General features: G+C 37.9%; 1 long non-coding RNA gene across 1 annotated transcript in view; it reads left to right on the top strand.

The window, feature by feature from the left end:
• LOC129532756 (uncharacterized) overlaps positions 1-21,119 on the top strand; it is a 191,052-nt gene that overhangs the window by 146,948 nt on the left and 22,985 nt on the right. Inside the window, exon 4 of the long non-coding RNA XR_010132698.1 lies at positions 1,550-1,654. This is a non-coding gene — a long non-coding RNA (uncharacterized lncRNA). The remainder of the gene's footprint in view (positions 1-1,549; positions 1,655-21,119) is intronic.

Raw genomic sequence — 21,119 nt, 5'->3', positions numbered from 1 at the left:
ACTTTCAGCCTTTCTCTCTTTCTCCAGCTTTATGCTTGTCACACTGCACCTGTATCCACAGATTTCCTACCTACCTGGTGCTCTTATATTCCTGTGGTTTTCTAGGGGCTCCATCTTCTCCATGGTTTGCTCTTCCTATTTTTGGATCCCTGATGAGATCATTCCTAATTATTCTTCATGACTCTGTTTGTTACCTGCTCTGTGAGCTTTTCTGATCCTAACCCTTCAGGCTGAAATGGTGTTCTCACAAGACCGTATATATTTTTTAAATAATGTACTTATTATATTGCATTGTACTACCTTTTCTAAAATTAATTTTTAACTGACAAATGGTAATTATATATATTTATGAGGTATAATGTGATGTTTTGATCTATGTGTAGAATTTAGAAAAATTTAATCAAGTTAATTAAAATGTCTATCAGCTCACCAACTTATCGTAGTAATTCTTGACTTCCTTATCTACCTTCTTCCACCTGAGCTCCTTTATGGCCACAACTTGATCTAGTTGCCTTGTAACTAGTAACCACCCCAAGATTGACTCACAGTAGGTTCTTATATATTTACTAAATTGGTGATAGACAAATGAAAATGTGAGCAAATCATCTGAATAATAATTAAAGGGCATCAACTTCACTCATAGGCCTGTATCATTTACTACCCTTTCTAATATCAAAGTACAGAGACAGAGGAAATGCTCTGAGGACACTCACCCAAAGCCAGCGTAGGAAAAAGCAGCAGATATCAATCATTGAGGATTGACTTCCCAGGATCAGACCTGTGGGAGACAATACTTTGCAGAGAACTTGCCACTTGCCATCTTTTCAATGTCAGTAAGAGCTGAAGAAATAGGATTGGAAGACTCACAGATCTGTGGCTCAATTAATGATCGTGGCTGCTCATTATGGTGAAAAACCTGTGCCTACGCTGTGTCAGGAGCTACCTACATCAGAGTGTTTTTATTAACTACCTCCTTTTTTTGGATAAGACTGCCAAGAGATGTGGTGTTGTCATCTAACAGGAGATCACTAGTGAAGGCAGCTGCTACCTAGCAAGCCATTTTCAGAATGTTGTGACCAACTTGTAGTATCTCAGAATCACAGGATGAGCAGAATGTATATAGCTGGAAGTCAAGCACCAAAAATAATTGCACAGTGCTGGAAAAAAAATGGCCTATGAGAAAAAGTTAGAGTAACTAGCTTATTTCACTTGGAGAAGAAAAATATGGGGAAATGTATTACATTAACAAGCTTCAATTCCACAACGGGTAACTCTAGGGGGGGGAGGAATTTAAAGTTGTAGATGTTGAAGGATTTTTCTTCCTGTCCTCTGTTCACTTCCTGCTTTATTTCTCCTCTGCAATATGTTGATGAAAGGTAATAATGTGGTGAATTCAGAAAATGTATGAGAATAAATATTTTGGACATTTGCAGCATTATTGCATTGTCTTGCAACTATTTCCTTCACTTTCCCCTCCCAAAAGAAAAAAAAAAAACAAAACAGAAAGGAGTAACTATACCATCTGCAAAAGCTCTTTTCTCTTTTACAGCCATCCTGTTGCCATCTGCTAAAATCCTCAGCCCACCTGCATAGTGAACAGCATTCATTGTTTTCCAGAAATGTGCAAGAACCACAGTCTCCCCCAAGACTGAAGGTAGGAGGAAGGGGACATTTTACAGCAGCTTCAAGTGAGCTTTGCACCCTGCAACTTACCTGGATTGCTTTGTTAATCTACTGTGTGCTCAACCGAGTTTATTGTCTGAGCAGGGGATGGTTCTTGGATAAAACAGAATCTTAGTGTTTGTTTCTTTTGAAATTTCTGAAGCCTGCAGAGACTCAGAGGTGCTGTTCCTAATGTTGAGAAGAGTTTAGAGGTTACTGTTGGAATAACAGTAAGGACTTTTTATTTCTTTCTTTTTTTTTTTTTTTTTTGCCATAAAGAATCTTCTTTGCTTCCAATTAGAGAATGTTTTTCAGCCAAATTTTGGCATATTCTTTGAAATAATGGCTGAAGTTTAGTTTTCCTTGATGATATTAAGCAAGTGCTTGTGATGTTCTGAAAGGGAATTGGCTAACATTTCTCAATGCTATTGTCATTTTGTGCAGGAAAATTCTTCCTTTTGGAAAACTGTGACGTATGTTGCAGGAATGTTTTCCTTCCCTGGCGACCATTCTTTCAATGCCATTGGTGTTTCCTACCATTGTAGCAACTCCAAGGCCCTCATATATTTCCAAACAGCCCCAAGAGGGCTATTTCACCTTCTGTTGAGAACTATTGAGCCTGTCTCTTTTCTTCACCTTTTTCTATTCAGGAAGAGAGAAGAGGTCTAGCTACTGCTTCCTGCTAGGGTGAAAAGATTCTGGTTTGTGTAGCTCCAAACTATGTAATCAGGGCCATAAAATACCAGGAAGGGCCTAAGAGTATGAAAAATTGAGAGGGCATCTGTACAGGCACTTCTTCAGGTTAGCATTTCTCTCTCTCTCTGTCATCCATCCATGCATACTATGGTTCTTAAGTCTGAAACTAAAGTTTATAACAATTTAAGTGAAGCAGAAAGCAGTTCAGAGGAAAAAGAAAGTTTAATTTAAACAACCAGTTATCATTAACCAGTTTGAAATACTCATAGTTATTGTTTTCAATTGGCCTATGTGTACATATTTTCCTGACAAGTTCATTTGGCAATTATATTATTGGACGTCAGTTGACAATGCCTATGACTAGTTTAGGGTACCATTTTCATTATGTATTTATATATCAGTTATTCAGTCATTCATTTATTTATTTATCTTTTGTGGGTATCATCCTGTGTTAATAACAATCCACTATTCAAGTGGGATTGTTTTTAAATCAGCCTTATACATCAGCATATTCTACGCATAGATTCATCAGATTCAGCCTGCCTCTCTCAACTAGTTTATCACTTTCCTTATGAGAAAGAGCTTATGCTGACTTCTATTTCCCCTTCCTGAAACAACATTGCCTTCATAAAAAGGAAAATAATGACTTGGTACAGCAGGCCATTTCAAGGCTGCATCTACATAGGAGATGGGTTTTGTCATTCAATGGCTGATTGCTAGGCAATCAGTCATACAGCACAGACTTAAGCTAGTTCAGTTGGCTTAGCACCTAGAATAATTGCTTATTTGGTAACGCATCTATTGTGTGGCAATCAGCAAACATGGATTGACCATCATAGTGATCAACCTAATGAACCATATTGTTTCCTTTCCATCCAGAACTGTTCATTTGTGATTAACAGTTGTGATTTGTGATTCAAAGCTATTTGTAATCAATAACTATAAACTCATTTGGCTATATGCTTATATACTGTGTACTGTGTTGAATAGTGAGCATACAAAGATAAAGGGAGCAGGTGCTGTGGAAAGACAAGTTTAGGAGTCAGAGAGATAAGGCTTAAAATCACACCAGCTCTGTGGACAAGCCATTTAACCTCTTTGAGCTGTAGTTGATGGACTGCTGTTAGAATTAACTGCACAGCATATACTGCGCAGGGCCCAAGAGTATGCATAATTGTCATATCCATTATTTTAAATGAGATGTAGCCTTCCGTCCTTGATGAGATTTAATTATTCATTGTAATTATGTAATAAAATAAATTCTAGGTACACAGCATGTCTTATCATAATTTTAAATTCTTAAAAAAATCTAAATTTCAGTATTTAGCATATATATTCTATGTGAGCTACTGCATCTCCACATTTTTGTATCTAGACTTTTTCCTTGATATATGAAGATAAATTATAAGTGCCAAGCAGACCAAACATGACCCTGCCACAGCTCTATTCAGAACATTATCTCACAATTGTTCCAAATACTCGGGGACTGAGTCATCTAATGTAGCTTACAGGAAAACAAGCTATGTGTTACTGTAGGCGACCTTAATGATGTGGAGTTATTTAAGAATCCGGTGTTGACCACTTCCAGTTGAAAGTGCATGAGCAAATTAGGAAGACAATATAATTACATATACTAAAATTAGGTTAACATAGACACTCTAATGGCTCAGTATGACCACAGACCCGGGCTTCAATATCAGAGTGCTGTCCCTCTATGTACGTACAATATCAGGAAGCACAGTATCAGAGTGCTGTCCCTCTATGTATGTATACATAATTTTACACACATACATATATTCAAGGTGTACCTCACAAGTAAAACTTTATAGTAGATTTTATAAGGGTCTGATGTAGAATGGTCATTATTTGGTTATACAGTTCCTTTCTACCATGAAAGGGAAAAACCATCTCTTGAAGTCAGGAACACATCTTATTATGTAATGTTTTGCAACAAACCATCTTAATGACTTATAAAAACAACGATATCTATTCAGCTTGAAATTCTTCAGCTTGAGTAGGGCTCGGTAGGGATAGCTTGCTTATTGCCCACTCCAGCTTAGCTGTGGTAGCTCAAGGATTTGTGCTGGAATCATCTAAAGCTAGAGTGGATCTCAAGTGGGTGTGATTTTTGTCTCATCTCCAGGGAATATTTGGCAATGTCTGGAATAACTTTTGGTTGTCACAATTTGGGGGAAGGGTGCTACTGACATCTGGTAAGTAAAGGCCAGGGATACTGTTAAACATCTTATAATGCACAGTGACCACCCCACTCCGTCACCACACACCCTCTCCCCCACCCAAAGAATTGTCCCTCCCAGAATGTCAATCATGCCAAGGTAGAGAAGCCCTGATATAAAGGCTTATTCACTTAGCTATCTGGTGGTTGCATCTATCCATTCATGGATATCCATATCCATGAAGAGAGCTTCAGCTCCTCTTCATATGGACCTCTCTAATGTGGCCTCTCCATTGTCCATGTGAACAGGCTTTCTCACAGCATGGCAGCTGGCTTCCAAGTGCGGGAATGTCCTGATTGAGAGAGCCAGACAGAAGCTGAATTCCTTATGTAATTTAGCCTCAGAAGTCACATAGCATGTTTTATAGAGTAGCCGCAAACTCTTGCTCATATTTGCACGTGTGTGGGGGGTGGGCACATGGACACTGCCACTCCATGGAAAGAGTGTCAATAAACCATGTTATAAAAGGCAGGCCGGGTGCAGTGGCTCATACCTGTAAGCCCAGCACTTTGGGAGGGCAAGGTGGGAGGACTGCTTGAGACCAAGAGTTCAAGACCGGCCTGGGCAACATGACAAGACCTCATCTCTACAGAAAGAAAAAGAAGAGACAGGCTTGATGGTGTGCACTTGTAGTCCTAGCTGCTCAGGAGACTGAGGCAGAAGGATTGCTTGAGCCCAGGGGTTGGAAGCTGCAGTGAACCATGATCATACCACTGCATTCCAGCCTGGGTGACAGACCAAGATTCTGTCACAAAAATCAAAAAAATGAAAGAGCAGAAAATAAAATTTACCAGAGGGACCATGTCTCATTCTTCTTTGTATTTCAGTACCTCAGCAATCAATGAAAGGTAACAGATGCTCAAGCTGTGCATTTTTTATTGTATTATATTAAGTAAACTTAATATATGAAATACATGATAAACAATGAGGAGATTTGGCATTACATATAACAATTTCCCACAGAATACCTTTAAATAGTGACTTGCTCCACTTCATTATAAAGTATGATTTAATTATGAAAATTTTAATGGCATATTTGTTCATCTGGTTGTTCATTAATTCAGTATTCACTGAGCACACACTGTAGGCAAAAAAGTGTGCTAGGTGCTGGAATACCAAAGATGGATCCGACATACAATTGTCTTCAAGTTGCTCACAGTCTAGTGGGGAAGGTAAGCAACATATATAAATCATTTTAATTCAGGACAGACCTCATTAGAGGTACAAATAAAGTGTTCTGGTGCTATAAGAAAACATGTAGCTTTTTTTTTTTAAATGGAAAGTGAAGATTTTATTAAGGTTGTTCACTCTAATGAATACTAAATCTTTTTACTTCCTCACTCCACACTTCTATAATTGTGAGAGGAAATTGGCAGAATTTCATCCAATTTTATAATATTCGATACAAGCAGTCACCTAAAACACAACGGAGAGCCATCTGCTGTGCAGCTGTTAAGTTTGTCTGTCTCAGTCACAGTCATTTATTGCTATGGGAAGGCATATCTCTTCACAAGAATATGGTGAATCTCCTTGATGCAATCCTAGGACATTCCAGTCTGGGTGATAGAGAAAAGTAGAAAAGTCACAGACATCCATAGGCTGCCTCAGGAAAATGGACCTGTTTTATAACTTAGTAGCAGTACTGCTTACATACCTTATGGAATTACGAGGATCCTCAAGGTTATTCCTGAAAGTCTGTGTGAATTGGTGCCTCTCAAACTTCAAATTCCAAAAGGTAGAATTTTGGCCTTATGTTAAATTCACTAGTTCTTGGAAAATTGTTAATCAGGTTTATCCCATCTAAAACATTCATATACTTAAAATACCATTCTAAAATATATGTGGTATTTGGAGGAACAATTAATGGTATTTCAGAGAATGCTTATGACATTTTATTAGATTCTACATTTATAATTCAGAGAGAAGAGGAAGTTTCAGAGCAAGGAGACCAATTGGGAAGCTGTTATGTAATCGAGGAAAGAGAGAGTGATCTGGCTTAGAGTAATAGCAGAAAGAATCGTAATAGCTAATACTTATTGATTATTTGCCATGTGACAGGGGCTATGTATGGCTTCATGAGAATCGTCTGTATTTATAGACACAACAATCATTTGAGATAGGTACTATTATTTTCCCATTTTACAGGTAAAGAAATTGAGGCTTACTAAGCAGTAACCAGTAAAACTGGAATTTAAGTCTACCTGAGCCTTTTTCTTCAGTCCATGGTTTTAGTCACTATGCATATTGTATGTGATATAAGGAAAAAGGTGGATAGACCCAAGGAGGAAGAATTAAGATGATTTAGTAATAGGATTGGGTTTAGGGAAAAAAGAAGAGTGAGTCCTCCAGGATAACACTCAGGTCATAGCTTGGATTTGGCCAGCTGGATGGATGCATGTGCAGTTCTCCTGAGTTGGAAACACAAGAACACTGAGATTGGCTACTGACAAGCTTAGTTTTGGATGTTCATAAAAATGAGGTTCCTGAGGGACATCTATATGTAGATGATGGCAGGCAATTGGATTTGTGGCTTGAAATTCAGGGAATAGATTAATATAGAAGATAGATGTTTGAAAGTCATCGGCTTTGATATGAAACACTGGAAGTGAAGGCAAAAGTCCAGTAAGAATGTGAAGCCTGGGAAGAGAAGGTTGTTCATTACAAAGTGTAATGAATATAATATAGCCAAAAGTTGCTCATAATCTAGATATGGAGACAAACAAAGATATGTGAAACAGCTTGAGAATAATTACCAGACAGAATGCAAAGGAGGGCAACATGCCTTTCAGAATTAGAAAAGACAGAACAGAATTGGAATAGGGTTCATCTGGAAGGCTTCCTGGAGCTTGGATTTGAGCTGAGTTTCCATGAGCATGCAATAATGTGGAGGAGAAATTGGGGAATAAATGGGGGCAGAGGCCTGTGGTGGGGGCAAAGAAACCACTCCCTATGCCTCTGCCCTTCACTTTTTGTGCATGGGAGGAGACATCTACCTCACTTGCAGCTCGGCCTGTAAGGCTGTTGTCTTTGCATCTGCTGCGGAGATTGGAGTCCATGGGACATTCAGTGGGGAAGAGAATATGGGTATAAAGTAGAGAGAACAAAGACAAGTTGAGACCCATAAACAGCATGTGGTTCTCACCGCCTCTGACCTTGAGTATCCACAGGAAAAGATGGTGCCTTTTGTTATGGAGCTGAATGTCTGCCTGGCCCAGGGGTCAGAGAAGGTAAAGGAGAGTTCAGAGTATTGTAGAACAGCAGCACAGCCAGCTGCTGCTCCACACCCAGGACGTGAGTCAGCAGGTAAATGACACCATGTGTGAGCTACGAAATAAATGGCTGCTGCAGCACTTCCGCTCTCCCAATCTTGTACTACAAGCTCTCATGGCCCAATCTATCCAGAAACCTACAGGTCAGGAAATTCTGGGAAATGTAGTTAATCCTACCCAAATGGACACATTACAGGCTTCCAAACCATGAATAAAGACAACCAGGTGTAAATGAACAAACAAGATTTGAAGAAATCCAGCAGTTTGGTTTAGCTCAGAGCTTCTCAAACATTCATGTGTACCAGAAATACCTGGATGTTAAAACATGGAATTTCTGATTGAGTAGGTCTAGGGTGTCACCCACCCAAGCCTAGGCATTTCTAACAAGTTCCCAAGTGATGCTTATACTGTTGGTGTGGAGACTGCACTTTGAGAATCACTGAAACACAGAGGCCTCATTAAGTTTTAGTGAGAAGTAGGAGTGGAGAAGAAAATATTGCAAAGGAATAGTTAAGAAAAGCTACTGAATACTAGACAACTTCTGAGTGAAATCTGATGTGACAGGATGTCATTATAAGTGACTAAAGAGGAAGTTGACAGGCAAAGATGGTGTTTGCAGCAGGATGTGCTGTTTCTGTGTGGGAGAGGCTGTCTTGAGTACAGCTTGGAAGTGAGGAAATAAATTGCAAGATAGTTTACCGTAATCTAGTGATACAGATCCAGAACAGGGAGGTAAGTGACTGTGGAAACAGAGAGAAAGGATACAGTGAAAAAACTACTTTGGATACAGCTTCAAATTTCCTCATCCGTACTTTCCCCAATTAGTACAGACTCATGTCTCTTCTCTTTATATCATCAGAGACAGCCTTTAAATTTTGTCTTTTATAATTTTTTATATTATCTTACCAACACCAGTGCATTGCAGGACATTTGGAAATCAGAAAAATATAAAGAGTAAAATAAAAATTTTCCCTAAGCCATATAATCATTACCAAATGTAAGGTTTAATTCTCTTCATTCTTTTCTCTTCTGCATGTGTGAATTCATACATTTTATTTTATTAATACTTGAACCTGGCAGACTTTCCTCTTAGCCACACTGGGTTTGATCTTAACTGGACAACTAGGAGGATATGTTACTAGAGTCCAGCTGAGGTCGCTGGATGGCCCTCAGTGTTTCCATCACTTTCATCTCCCTTGGATGAGCACCACCTTCCCTTTTAAGAAAATTCACTGGAGTAACATCAATGTTGGGCTGCCAGCAGCTTGCTGTGGGTTTCAGATTGATGTTTCCTCAGACATCAAGTGAGGGATGAGGGTGATTAGATCAAGTGGCTAAGATAAACTTCTAGAAAGGTGAGATATCACCAGTGGAGCCAAGTCCTCAAACATAGAGGACATAAGGGACCTCCATCCCCATAAAGTCCATAGCCACTTCTATGCAAGTAGCAGTGAGCTATTTTTACATCTATTTCCCAGATAGAATGTGAAGACAGGAGTCAAGTTTTCAAAACAAATAACTCAACTTGAATTATTTTTACATAAAAATAAATTTAAAATATAATGCTGAAAATCTGACATTTCTAACTTGAACTTTCTTTGTCAAAAACCTCTGTTTTTCAATTTCAACTTTTAAATCGATCGCCTATTTTATTCTCTGTCTTAAATCATGTGTCCAAGGCAAATTTTATTTCACTTTGCGTTTTTGTTTGGTTTGCATTTGCTTTGATTCATGCTCTATAATTATTACTGATTTGTAGAATTTTCTATCAGTCCTCCTATCAAGGGTTGGACCATTTTTCTGATAGGCAGCCCGAGATCTCTGATCTCCGAATCAGTTCATGAAACTGGACATGAAACACATGTATATCCTCAGAGTAGACAACAACCACTTAGCGAGATATTAAACCAAACAGAGGATTTTGTTCTCAGTGATTTGTCTTCATGTCAAGGCATATCTTGTAATGTGTGTGTGTGTTGTGTGTGTATGATACCAAGAGAAAAAGCCATCCTTTTTTGGCTGTGAGGTTTCAGAACAGGAAAAGGAGTTCCCAAAGAGAGATTTCAGAACAGGAAAAGGAGTAAACACTTGATAGTAGGCAATGAAAAGGTGAGAGGGTGGTAAGGTAATAGGAGCAGTGAGTATAGAAAATTCATTTGAAAAGCTGGAAATGTGACAGAGGAGGAGGGCAGAGAAAGAGAAAGAGAGAGAAAGAGAGAGAAAATTAGGAGAGAAAAGGGAGAGAGAGAGAGATAGACACAAACAGAAAGAAGAGAGACAGAAAAGTAGGAGAGGAGGGAAAGAGAGTTAGATGTAGAGAGAGAAAGAAAGAAAAGAGAAAAGGAGGTGGACATTAGGCTGAGATATTTTCAGGACTGGAGAAGCTTGTGTGTGTGTGTGGTTAAAGGGCAAGACACAATAAGGAGTAAAATATGAATGGTGGGTAATTTAGGGATCCAAGTCCCAAGGGAAACACTGGAGCGCCCAGGCAGAAATATGAGGCATAGAAGGGAAACTCTTTGCCATATACAGAAAGAAAACAAACCAGCATTAATTAAATACTTACTACATGCCACGCCCTTTGCATATTTCTCTCATTTAAAATGCTAACTCCTGAATAAGCATTACCCTGATTTTGCAAGTCAGGAAACCAGACTCAGATTAAGTCAGTCATGCATGCCCACATAGCCAATGGGTGGCAAAGCTGGTATTAGAATTCAGCCTTGTCTGATTCAAAATGGAAGCTCTTTTCCCTATGCCAGTCTATCCTTTAAAACTATATCCAATGCAGGACAAAGAGAGATGGGTATCTCTGCCAGGACAGAGAGAAAGGGTTTGTCATGTAGTGGGATCACCATTTCAGGAGAAGCTGAGGAAGCCCCTGGGAGTGGTTACGGGTACAGCACTTCAACAGATAAGCTGCTATGGGGAGTTGGCCAGCCCCTGGAGTGGGTGAATTAGTCCAACTCTAGCAATGGTTCTCATGCTACTCTTCGGTATTAACAGGGAAACAAATGGAGTAGGTGAGGATGGTGACCCAAGCAGAGGGACATGTCCAAAGGTAGGTGTCCAGGTGTTAAAGGAAGCAGAGCCTGAGGTTGAAGCTGAGCACTGGTTCTGGTGAGTGAGAAAAGATAAAGGCTGAGTGATAGAACTTTCTGATGAAAGGAGAGAGCAAGTTCAGGAGGCGTGAGGACAGTTGACCAGGTCTTTCATGATTTAGCGGCTTGTCTGTCTCACCTCACCTCCTACCACCTATCTTTCGGGGTTGAGCCTCTGGCCAGAACAGACATCTTTTGGCAGTTTTTCCAAAGAACAACGTTCTCTATGTTCCATTCCTTGACATGTTCTATTTCCTCTACCTGGAATGTTTCCCCTGCCCCTCCTGCTTCTTTCTTTGGCTTTTTTCTGTTAAATCTTTAGGTTTCAGGTTAGGCAAAAGTTCATCCAACACTTTTAAAGACACCCTTGGACTGGGGTGAGTGCTTTCTGTTGCATGTTGGTCTTTCTTCATCATGCATTTATCATTGTACTGCAATTGTTCAGTGAGTTGTCTATCTTGCTGCTCTAGATAGAAAGTGTCATAAAGACAAAGGCCATGTCAATTGTTGTTTCCTTTGGCACTGGGTGCTTGGTGTAGTTCCTGGTACATGTTAGGGGTACCATAAACATTTGTTGAAGGAGTGAATGGGTAAATTACATAATAAATTACTTAAAAATGTATTTTATTCTGCCTCTTATTTTTCTCTTAATAAAATTGTTGCTCTTGGTATTGTTTAATGTGGGGAAAAGAAAGAGAGATCAGACTGTTACTGCGTCTATGTAGAAAGAAGTAGACATAAGAAACTCCATTTTGTTCTGTACTAAGAGAAATTCCTGTGCCTTGAGATGCTGTTAATCTGTAACCCTAGCCCCAACTCTGTGCTTGCAGAGACATGTGCTGTGTTGACTCAAGGCTTAATGGATTTAGGGCTGTGCAGGATGTGCTTTGTTAAAAATGTGTTTGAAGGCAGTATGCTTGGTAAAAGTCATCGCCATTCTCTAATCTCGAGTACCCAGGGACGCAATGCACTGCGGAAGGCCTCAGGGACCTCTGCCCAAGAAAGCCTGGGTATTGTCCAAGGTTTCTCCCCATGTGATAGCCTGAGATATGGCCTCGTGGGAAGGGAAAGACCTGACTGTCCCCCAGCCCAACACCCGTAAAGGGTCTGTGCTGAGGAGGATTAGTGAAAGAGGAAGGCCTCTTTGCAGTTGAGATAAGAGGAAGGCATCTGTCTCCTGCTCGTCCCTGGGAATGGAATGTCTAGGTGTAAAACCCGATCATACATTCTATTTACTGAGATAGGAGAAAACCGCCCTATGGCTGGAGGTGAGACATGCTGGCGGCAATACTGCTCTTTAATGCACCGAGATGTTTGTGTAAAGTCAAACATAAATCTGGCCTAGGTGCACATCAAGGCACAGCACCTTTCCTTAAACTTATTTATGACACAGAGATCTTTGCTCACATATTTTCCTGCTGACCCTCTCCCCACCATTGCCCTATAGTCCTGCCACATTCCCCTCCCCGAGATGGTAGAGATAGTGATCAATAAATACTGAGGGAACTCAGAGACCAGCACCGGCACAGGTCCTCAGTATGCTGAGCGCCGGTCCCCTGGGCCCATTGTTCTTTGTCTATACTTTGTCTCTGTGTCTTATTTCTTTTCTCAGTCTCTCATCCCACCTGACGAGAAACACCCACAGGTGTGGAGGGGCTGGCCTCCTTCAGTTTAATCTCTAAATTTTTCCTATGGAAAAGTACTTAGTTAGCATCTCCATGAAGGATACTGTCAGCATTACATCACCATTTGGCATCTTCTCAGATGTTTTATACGTTTTCACTTGGGCAACATGAACTCACATGTCCGAAATAGAGCTCATCTTATTCTAAAAACTTCTTCCTCCCCTGACTTTCCTATTCATATTTGCGGTAACACTACTCAACTGGTTACCTAGTCATACCCATCTCCTGCCTCCCCATTGCCTGACCACTAATCTTTATTCTTTACAAAGTTTTCCTAGTGGTTCCCATTACTATTGTCAGGACCTTATTATTACACACTTAGATTGTATGTGCAAGTCTACTATTTTAACAAATGGTGATAGGGCAACTGGATATCCACATGTAAAAGCAGACAGTTGTATCCCTACCTTACACCACGTATGTAACAATGTTAACTCTAAAAGGATTGTAGACCGAAATTTAAGAGCTAAAATTATAAAACTCCTAGAAGAAAGGTAAGCATAGATGCTTGAGACAGACAATAAAAGCAAAAGAAACAGAAGAAAAAATAGTTAAAATTTTACTTTTCACCTCAAGAAAGTAAAAATACAATCCACAGAATGAGAGTAAATATTTGCAAATCAGATACCTGATAAGGGACTTACATCTAGAATACGTAACTAAGTTGTAAATAACTCTTACAATTCAGTAATTAATAAAAAGACAACACAAGGATCTGAATAGACATTTCTCCAAGGAAGATGTACAGAGGGACAATAAGCACATGAATGGATACTCAACATTATTAGTCATTAGGGAAATGCAATGAGATACCACTTCACACCTACCTGCGAAGATGGCTATATTCAGAAAAGCAGACAATTGCAAGTGTTTTCAAGGATGTGGAGAAATTAAAACCCTCATACTTTGCTGGTAGAAATGCAATATGGTGTAGCTACTTTGGAACACAGTTTCACCATTCCTCAAAATGCTAAAGAAAGCTATCATATGACCAAGCAATATCCTATGTATATACTCAAAAGAAATAAAAACATATGTCCATATGAAAACTTGTGCAAAAATGTTCATGGCAGCATTATTTATAGTTGTCTAAAAGTGGAATCAACTTAAAATGTCAATCAACTGATGAATAGATAAATAAATTGTGGTATATGCATGTTATGGGTTATTATTAGGAAATAAAAAGAGATAAAATATTGATACATGCTACAACATAGATGACTCTCAGAAACATTATGCTAAGTGAAAGAAGCCAGTCATAAAAGACTATATGTCGTGTGATTCCATTTATATGAAATGTCCAGAATATGCAAATTTATAGAGACGTTAAGTCTCTTGATTATTGGTTGCAAGGGCTGATGAGGTAGGGAAGAATTAGATTGGCTGCTAATGAGTACAAGATTTCTTTTAGGGAGAAACAAAAATATTCTAAATTTAGATTGTGATGATGGTTGCGCAATATCTGAATATACTAACAATCATCAAATTGTAGACTTTAAGTTGGTGAATTTTATGTTCTGTGAATTATATCGAGTAAAGCTGTTTTTTAAAAAGTCTCCTAACTCATTCTCTTTATCTTTTTCACTTCAAATTAATCCAGTTCACTGCCACAAGTTAGTCCATCATTTTACTCATTCACATTTTTGCTCAACACCCATCATTGCTGTCTATTGACTCTAAAGTCCAAATTTCTTCACTTAGCATTCTAGGTCTCTCACGTTCCAATCTCAGTGTACCTTTTTGACACCCGAGACTGCCTTTCTATATAAACGCTGCTTCAGCGAGATTGGCTTACTCTCTGTCTCTGTCCCTCTGTACATACTGGTACCCTTAACTATAATGCTCCGTTTTTCTTTTTTTAATCTAAATCTTACTCTTCTGTCAAGTTCTGTCCCTTTGGTGACAATTTCCTTGGCTTGTGCAGTTCTCAGCAATTTCTCTCTCCCGTGATTCAGCACTACTCGTTTTGCACTTAACATTATACCTCTGTGATGAGTAGGGAGGAAACTTATATTCTAAATTATTTAGTAACAAAGGTGAGAGAATCAACATACACTTATTCAGAACCCTTCCCAGAAATAATCCATTTTATGTTTTCATTTGGAGACAATTTGCTAACAACTTTAAGGTGCCAGGAAGTGACAATCCTAAAGTATAATGTATTTAAGCGTAATTTAAAACAGACTGCATTCTTGAAAACTGAACAATATCGTACAATAATATTCTAATTGACAAGAGCACTTATGACTGATAATAGATACCAGAAAAGATGAGTTAGAAAGAAAAACCTAGTAGTCTAATTTCTGGGCAGTCTAACCCTGATCTTTTATTCTTTATACAAAATTCTGTTAGTATGGAGAAAGAAATAGCCTTGGCCATGAAGACTGCAGCAATTCAATAAGAACATTTACATCTTTTCTAATAATATCTTAGTCTGAGGAAATGCCTCAAAAATCATAATTTCTGGGCAAGGCATGACAAGAAAATTGTCTTCAATAGGCAAGAAATACAATCATAATATTAACAATAATGATTAACATTTAATTCTTATTATCCAGGTTTGTATTTGCATGCATTTTCTCATGTAATCCTCAAAATAAACCTCTGAGCTATAAACATACTATTATTATTATTTTATATAACTTGACTGCGTTAGTTCAGATTAGGTTTGAATGCAATAGAAGAAAACCTTGAAATAACAAGTAATTTTGAATCTTATTTCTGTATCATGTAACTATGCAGAGATGCTAGTCCAGGGTTTGGACGGCAGAGTGTGGCTCTGTTCTAAGTCCATAAAGACCAAGATTCTTACCAGTTCACCATTCTGACATCTACTGGGTGTGACCATTAGCCTCATTGTTTCTGGAGGGATCTGTGTTTTAGGCAACAGCGTTAAGGAAAGGATGAGTAACAAGGGGCAAAGAGTACACCTGGAAGGTTACTCTTCAGGAAGTTATGAGAAATTGCTCATAAGACATTTTCATTTAAACTGGGCAGAATTAGTCATATAGGACATATAAAGGAATTAGTTGCAAGGAAAGCTAGGAATACTACATTGTCCGTATTTTGGGTGGCAATGTGCCAAACTAAAAATTCTGTTTTTGTAGAAAAAGGTGAGACTGGATACCAAGAAGTTCAGGATGACCTGAAGTTCTTACTATATTCTCTAATGTCATAAACAACTAAGTGGTGAAGATGGACTCAAATCTTATCTGTCTCTTTTAAAGCCCATGTGTCTGAAGGTAACTCCTAAGTTCCTAGGGTTTTCATGGAGAGATGTTTAATTTGGGAAGAGAGGCCAAGGTGCATAGTAGGCACTGACGATCTTAGCTAAATATACTTCTTAGTAAACCGTGAGGCTGCTTTCTTTGAACAAAGGCTTTAGGCAGCTCATGAACTCAAAAGGGATGGGGCAGGGGTGGGATTGAAATCCCCCAAATTCCTATGCAGGTCAGAGAATGAGATCCATCATGGCTTATATCTTTCTCTTGTTATTAGTCTGATTTAGAGCTAGAGACTAAATAATGGATATACATTTTTCGTGTTCCATTATCATTTGTGGTGAATTACATAACTATTGGTTTTATTTATTTATTTTTTTTTAAGACGGAGTCTCGCTCTGTTGCCAGGCTGGAGTGCAGTGACACGATCTTGGCTCACTGCAACCTCCACCTCCCGGGTTCAAGCTATTCTCTTGCCTCAGTCTCCAGAGTAGCTGGGACTACAGGCGTGCGCCACCACGCCCACTAATTTTGAGTAGAGATTGGTTTTCACCATGTTGGCCAGGATGGTCTCGATCTCTTGACCTTGTGGTTTGCCCACAAATGCTGGGATTGGAACTTGACAGAAAATTAAGAAGTAGATTAAAAAAAGAAAAATGGAGCATTATAATTAAGGGTATTTGCCTCCCCAAATGCTGGAATTATAGGCATGAGCCACCAGGCCCAGCCTGGTTTTCTAATTATTATTAGTAAACACAATCGTACTGCTCAATTTCATGCCAAACAAACTGTTCTGCATAGAGACAAACAATGTAATTTCTTATAACTGGAAACTTATATATTATTAAGTCTCACAACAAGAAAAAAATTCCAACTTTAGCTTTATAGAACTGTAGAAGGTGTTTTAAAGACTAGTTTTTTTGAAACTAGTCTTTAACAATAATGATTCCTCTTTAAGTAAAAACTGCAAATTTTAACTTGGTGTTCACCTTATCCTGTTACATGTGCAATTACCTGGTACTTTCTTTTGTTTCTCTGTTCCTTTCCATTTTAAGGTGATTTTTAACCTCCAGGTTAAGAAAGTTGGCTTGGAAATAAGACTCACTATTTCCTAGCTGTGTCTTTAAATAAGTCACTAAGTCTAAAAGCCTCCTATTGTTTACTTTTAACTACAATGAATATAGTGCACACTTCTTAGTGCTATTGTAAGAATTAAATAAGAATATACTTTGTAAAGCGATTGTACAAGTTATCAATTATTTTTAATTATGATTATTTTTTTCTGATGCTCTTTCATCTGCTTTTATATCCCTCCCCTATCTATGAAAGAGTGATTTTCTAACCGTAGATTTCTCCTACAAAGGATCCTCTTACTGTCTAGCAAACCAGAACACTTACTGACCAGCTTGGTGACAGTATGTGCTGATTAGGATGCGTCATTCTGCTCTGTCAGTCTTTTTGCACTGTGTGGCAAGAACAAAGACTTTGACATCACCAGGACCTGGGTTTGATATCTGGCCCTATATCTTATTAGTTGTGTCACCTCAGGTGTGTTCTTATACATTTTGAGTTATTTTTTTAACTTCATCTATTAAACAAGAATGATAATTGTACCTAATTTTCAAGGTCATAGGGAAAATTAAAGATAATGAATATAATTTCATATTACTGGTACCTAGTTGTAAATATTGTGGAAATACAAAGTCAAATAATATGGCAATAGGTTGCCATAGAAGAATGTTCCAAATTAGAATCCATCCAGGCTAAAGAGAAAGTCTCAGCTTCTCTTGCAAATACTACGGAAATTTGGCATTCATTGGAACTGTCAGCAAGGCTAACAGGAGGGAAACATGTTTTCAGCTTGTTCTTGAAGCTTCCTAGATCCCTGCTTATTTGACTTTACCATTCTTCTCTCTAGAGACTGGGAAGACATTAATCCTGCCTGTAGAAATCCCTTTTTAGTCTACATGTCATAAAATGTGTGAGATTATCTATGATTGGATATACATAGAGACTATGTGTTGTAAAGGAGTGAGTATTGGACTGGGAATTAGTGTATTTGGATTTCTGTTAACAGCAAACTGTGTAACATTAGATAGGGCCATCATCTCTCTGAGGCTCCATTTCTTTGTGTTGAAACTGAAAGGCAGAATCAAAGTTTCTTCAGTATTCAAAATTCTAAAGGCATTCAAATAAAATAGTGATGTTTAGTTAAGTAATTAAGATTTTTAGTTCATGAAAATTATTTCCTAAATCATTGTGTTTTCTTGTGTAGACACTTATTCTACAATATTTGTTGAGAGGTCATAACTAGGTTTCAGGGCTTACCAGACTGTTCTTTAACTGGTACTGACAGATTTCATTTCTACATGGGCAACTTCTTTGACTAACTCCCTTGCAGTCCAGACTTCAACTTTTTATAAGTCATCACAAAACACTACAAAAAACCTTACAGAAATATGCACCACCATTCACCAAACCCAAATCCTAAATGCCTCAACCCGGTTAACATTTATTTTCCTCTTTTCTTATCCATTCATTCATTTGTTCATACATTCACTCACTTTCAAAAAAATCTATTGGATGGCTACCATATAATTATGTTCAAGGTGTTCTGTGAGCACTGGCATTTCTGTCTTTGTGGGGGTTATAGACCAGCAAAGAGCAGATAAGGCATGAATATAATTATCTGATTAAATCTCTAGTGCTTCAGAGGCAGTGCAACTTAACGGTCAGTGAGTCAGATCTGGCATCAAATCAGGAGTGGAGTGTGTGATCTGGGGCAAATTGTATCACCTTTCTGAGTCTGAATGTCTTAATCTGTTAAACAGAAAGGAATCATAGAACTTTCCTCACTGGTTGTTGTGAGGATTAAATTAAATAATGTAGAAAAAATGGTTGGTATAGTCCCCAGAACACTGGGGACTTTGAGTATTGAATATTGAGTATTTGCTCAATAAATAGCACTTATCAGTATACTCTAGTAATTTGTAAACTTGATGAAACACTTATTTGAATTTTGTGCAGAATAAGATGAATGCATGAAAGCCACAGAGTGAGTTAATGAGATAATAGATTTTTTTACTCATTACATGTACAGGCACTTTAATTAAATATCTGAAGTAGCCACTTAAATACTTATTCTACATTTGACTGAATTTTTCATACAAATTGACAAGCTGATTTGAAATTTAATAGAGAAATATACAAGACTTGGTGTGGCCAAAACAATTCCAAAAAAGAACAAGCTTGGAGGGCTAAATTCAGATTTATTATAGAGCTACAGTAATCAAAACAATGCAGTGTTGGCATCAAGAGAGACAAAACGATCAATGGAAAACAATACTGAATCTATAAATAGACCCACACATATATGGACAACTTATTTTTGACAAAGGCTTAGGTAAAAAGGCAATTCACTGGAGGAAGGATAGTCTTTTCAACTGATGGTGTTGGAACAATTGGATATTCATGTGCAAAAATATAAACTTATTATAAATGAATCATAGACATAAGCATAAAATCTGAAACATAAAAGTTTTAAGAGAAAAAATAAGATAAAATCTTTGTGATCTTGTGTTAAGCAAGAATTTCTTAGATTTGATACCAATTCACAATCTCTAAAAGAAAAAATAACTTAAACTTCATCAAAATTAAAAGTTTCTACTCTTTATACAAGTAAGAAAATTAAAAGACAAGCACAGACTGGTATAAAATATTTACACATCATACATCTGACAAAGGAATGGTACCGAGGCTATATATTTTTGAAACCTCTCAAAACTTAGTAATAATATATGAAGAACCAAATTTTAAAATGTACACAGATTTAAAGTTATTTTACCAAAGAAGTTAAAAGAGTGGCAAATAAGCGCATATAAAATTTTTTTTAACATTTTTAGTCATTAGGGAAATTAAAACCACTACATACCTATTAGAAAGGCTAAAATAAAAAATTTTAAAATAATCAAGTTTTGGTAAAAATGTGAAGAAAATGGAATTCTCACACCCTGCTGGTGAGAATGTAAAATGGTGGAATTAATTTAGAAAAACAGTTTGGCAATTTCATAAAAAGTTAAATATTACTTACCATATGGCCCAGCCATTCTACTCTTACATATATACCCAAGAGAAATAAAAGCCTATATTTTTACAAAGGCTTGCACACAAATGTTCGTAGTGGTTTTATTTGTAATCAGCGAAACTGGAAACAATCTAAAGGTCCATTCAACAAGTGAATACACAGATGAATATGGTATACCCATACAATAGAATACCACTCAGCAGTTAAAAGGAATGAACTGTTGATACATTGCAGGGTTCATCCCGCAGACCCTGACTCAATAACGGATGAATACTGTACACTGACACAGATATTCTGCCTGTCAGTTTAGCTAAGGGTCCGGACCCCTCACAGACACCAAAGAAGGTGCTGTAAAGAGTAGCAGCCATGGCCCTGTTTGGCCAGAGAAGATTGCATTTATTCAGTATAGATTAAGTGATAACGGTCTTGAGTAAACACCACTAGAGGGTAATTGACCTGGTTGCCAACCCCCCCAAGTAGAGAGCAATTATGTACCTGCGTCAAAGGTTGGTCTTAGGACCACATGACTAAACAAGCTATTTAGATAAACTATTCTACATTCCTTTGTGTCTGCACCTTTAGCTATTAAGTGGATTCAGCTGCCTTCAGCCAAACACTTTATGCAAACCTCCAGGCCTTCCAAGACGGTTTGTGTTTATTTCCTGTAATTTTACAATTTCTCCCACCATCTTGACTGAACACCCACAATACATAAAACAACATGAATGATCCTCAAAATAATTAGGCTGAGTGAAACAAGCCAGACAAAAAAATAGTACAGTCTATATGATTCCATTTGCATAATTCTAAAAAAATGCAAACAAAATGATAATAACCAAAAGCAAAACAATATTTCACTGGGGCTTGGGGTGGCTCTGAGATGGGGCAGAAAAGAGGAATTACAAAGGAATTCAAGGAGTTTCTTGGTGATGATGGATATGCATATTATCTGAATTGTGACGATAGTTTCACATAGTTTTAACGCATGTTAAAACTTATAAAATCATCGGCTTTCAAAATGTGTATGTTTATTTTACTTCAACGAATCTTTTCAAAAAGTTCTATTTCCAGTGTGAAAAGAAAATAAATCTTGGGACCCTAGACTCACAAAGCCAAAGTGTCAGAGACTTTTAAACGAGAGCAACTCTACCTTGTATAGAGGCT

This window comes from Gorilla gorilla, chromosome 2 (assembly GCF_029281585.2).
Source record: "Gorilla gorilla gorilla isolate KB3781 chromosome 2, NHGRI_mGorGor1-v2.1_pri, whole genome shotgun sequence".
In the NCBI taxonomy this organism is placed as follows: Eukaryota; Metazoa; Chordata; class Mammalia; order Primates; family Hominidae; genus Gorilla; species Gorilla gorilla.
This window is presented reverse-complemented; position numbering and strand designations above follow the sequence as displayed.